The 3,602-nt window shown below is 34.9% G+C and overlaps 1 long non-coding RNA gene across 1 annotated transcript; it reads left to right on the top strand.

Moving 5' to 3' along the window:
* The first annotated feature begins 703 nt into the window (after window positions 1-703).
* LOC139686283 (uncharacterized) lies at window positions 704-2,552 on the top strand. The gene is made up of 3 exons (XR_011700358.1): window positions 704-774; window positions 1,388-1,589; window positions 2,499-2,552. It is a non-coding gene; the product is annotated as an uncharacterized lncRNA (long non-coding RNA).
* The last annotated feature ends 1,050 nt before the right edge of the window (window positions 2,553-3,602 follow it).

Raw genomic sequence — 3,602 nt, 5'->3', positions numbered from 1 at the left:
AATCCGCTCTCTTAAAGGTATCAAGACATCCGAAGAAGAAAGAAGACAAGAAACACCACGAATACATAGGCGGGGAAATGTAAAATTTAGATTTGGCCCATTAGGGACGGAATTAATCTCGATTAAGGTTAGGCGTATTTCCGCGTTTAGAATTAAATTTATTGTTTTTGTCGATCCGAATAATCGGTTCTTCATCCTCTATCGCGTGGATTGGTTTGCGACATTTGGTCGTCCTGCCAATTCCGTGACGGTTGATGGAGTTTTGATCTTTGGAATCACTGACACTAAGTGTATATTTTGTATAAACTAATCCGTTCTCTTACAGACTAAGAAGACATGGACCAACTTGGAGGTCTCATGAAGAAAGAAGAAAATAAAAGGACGCATTGATGTGGAGCATGGATACCAACTAATCAAGAATGCTTCTGCGTCAAGAAGAGCACTAGTGATAGGTTTAGATTTGGACCATTAGGGTCGGAATGAATCTCGATTAAAGTTAGGCATATTTCCGAGTTTAGAATTAAATTTATTGTGTTTGTGGCTCCGAATGATGGGTTTTCCTTCCTCTATCACTTGGATTGGCTTGCGACATTTGGTCTTGCAGCCAATTCCGTAATGGTTGACGGAGTTTTGATCTTTGGAACCTCTTGCACAAAGTGTATATTTTGTTTGAAGTAATCCGTTCTCTTACAGACGAAGATAATATGGACCAACTTGGACGTCTTATGAAGAAAGAAGAAAATAGGAGTCATCACTTTCATCTCGCTTTCAAATGTAAGTATTTTTTTCTTGTTATACTTTTTCCAACGTTAATTTCATGATAAATTTTGCAGTTAACTAGTTCAATTTTTACAATTTGCTATGTATGTTTCCATTGCGAAAGCCTTTGCTAACATGCTGTTCATATGTCTCTTCTTATATTGAAAGTACACTCGTTGAATTGGCATTTCGTTTGTCTTGTTAAGAAGTAACACATGAATCACATATTAATTCCGTGGAATAGTTTAGATTCGCTTATTTTTATATCTTAAAAATATGAATAAGTCCTAGTATACAAAAGTTTTTTTTGGTGTCAACAATATGTGTCTTAGTTCAAAAATTTTCCATCTTTTATAACTTGATTTTGGCACTCAAGGTCACCAGCATGGACCATTAGGGATTTAAATAGTTTATGATTTAGATTAATGGTATCACCATAATTTTTTGTTCATACCTGTTACGTTCGTGTGTTTGGCTCTAAGGGAACGATTGTTTCTCTTCCGCCACGTTTTGTTAGGGTTCGAAGTTCTATCGTTATTAAAATGCTGTTGCGTTTGAGCGAGTTTAGTTCGAAGGAACCGCTTATATTCAATACATTTCTAGTATTTTCCTTTTTCCTTAATTACAGTCTGCCATATATGGAGCAACAAAGTCTACGGTATAAGATATAAGGGACCAAGACCACAGTGTAATTGAGAGTGGACCTTATCAAAAGCAGCGAAGCATGAATAGGTGTAGTAATTATGCAATTGCGGTCGATGGTCGTCAGCCAGCAATACGTCGAATGAGGAAAGAAGAAACGAGGGACTCGCTTAATCACGTTACAGTATGTGAGTATATAGACAATATTTTGCCGTCCCTAGATGCAGGATTTTCCTGATTATATTTTAGCATCTTTTATTTAATATTGATATAAGGAAAGCTTTTTCTATTATTTTATTCATATACAGGTACGTCTTGTTTAGGTTGAAAAATAATCGTATAATATATATTTTACTATGCTAAGTCCACTTTTTAGAGCTCAGACGCATGGTTACCTCGTTAACGTATTCTTACGAAATATATTTCCCCATTTTAAAGTACTGGACATTTACTTTTTAATTGAGGCTGAATTTTTCTGAAATCAAGAGGAATTTAGATATTAATTATTTCGATCTTCTTCAATTTAATTTTATTAAACATTCAGATTCTCAGAAAGAGAGAAAATAAGAAAATGTCTTCCTTCCTTCTACGTCTAAATGTAAAAATGTTGGTTTGGTCAAATGATTTCCAAACGCCATAATGGACACTGGGCAAGCAGGGCAACAAACATTGCGTGCGTTCATGTTCTCACATCCTAATGAAGCACTGGGAATTTTTCTGATTTATGTTGTTTTTTTATGCCTAGGCTTATCGGAATTATCAGAATAAAGGAAATACACCATTTGACTTTTTCCACGTTTCTTTGTTTTCAACTGTCAGGGAGCTTTCTCTATTTTCATTGTTTATGATGAAGAATATCATAATTTTGAAATATTTCCGTAATAATATTTCCAACAGAATATCATGTGTTATGCATAAATATGTCAAATTCTATGAAATGAAGAATGAATTGGTGCAAAATATATTTCAAATATAGATATCTAACCTTTAGGCCTCAAAGTGATTCATGTGAAAACTCATGTGTGACCTTCCATGTGCAAAAAGATATCATTTGGCAATATGACTCGATAGTAACTGTAGTTATGACGTCATTTTAGGAGGGGCGCACCGACGATACGCACAGAGGCCTCCATGGATGGGGTGAAGAGGAGACTAAGAAGATTTTGTATTCACTTTTTTATCTTGTAAATTTCATTTTATACGCGTTTCATGTGTAAAATATTCGATGTATTTTGTTTGTAAATATGCCCACTACCATTCAATTATGTTAGAACACACGCACCAATAATGAATCATCGGCTTATATTGTTGATAACACGGAACCTACGTGAAATTTCACAATGGATTAACTCCAAGCTACGGATTACACGAAACAATAAATTGTTACCTCATTACGTCCGTTGGGGAGCTATTTCGCACTATTGACCTCAGTGGAAAAGGACAACAAGTATCAATCACTGGTCAAACAGTGCAATGTATTAGGATTGATATTAACTATGAGAATTAATTAAAATAATTTAGGGCTTTCAGAAAAGTACATTAAAAAACCTTCTACGTTTTTTGAAAAAGTTTCAGTGGACTTTTTTATACCAATCGCTCTTTTGGCTTTTATTTTATTTTGAGTTCCATTATTTCAGTGTCATTACTCTTTCATCCTCTCCCCATTATTCTCTTATGTTGACATCCCCTACCATTATTCCCGCGTGGTGTAATCTACCCAGTTTGACTTAATCTTCCTTATATGCCCTCACTGTTCATGGCTCTTTCCATTTCTTCTCAACGTTGGTTCATTTACAAACCATTCCTACCCGATGACAAATTTCATTTCAAATTTCTTCCAAACCAAACCATTCATGCGTAAGATCGCTTAAATTATGCAAATGTATAAAAATGATCAATTCAAGAAGTATCCAACAGTATTTTAAAATAAATCCTCGTTATTAGAATTTTTTTTCGAATTTGGTTCGTATTAGGTAATCTTTACCCTAAAATGCTTTTGTAAGTAATTTATCGTTTGGATCATTTTCTGAATATATTCCTCCGTCTAAAACGGCCTTTTCATCTACTTATGGGAGGGCATTCAGTCTCCCCTCCCCAACGAAAATCAATCGAAATATATCCAAAGACATCTGTATCAATTTTTACCGAAATCCGTGCATCCCCGGAAAAAGGGGGGATGGGCAACTCGTATCCTACTTATG

This window comes from Hetaerina americana, unplaced genomic scaffold, assembly GCF_022747635.1.
Source record: "Hetaerina americana unplaced genomic scaffold, ioHetAmer1.1.p SCAF_14, whole genome shotgun sequence".
NCBI classification, from domain to species: Eukaryota; Metazoa; Arthropoda; class Insecta; order Odonata; family Calopterygidae; genus Hetaerina; species Hetaerina americana.
This window is presented reverse-complemented; position numbering and strand designations above follow the sequence as displayed.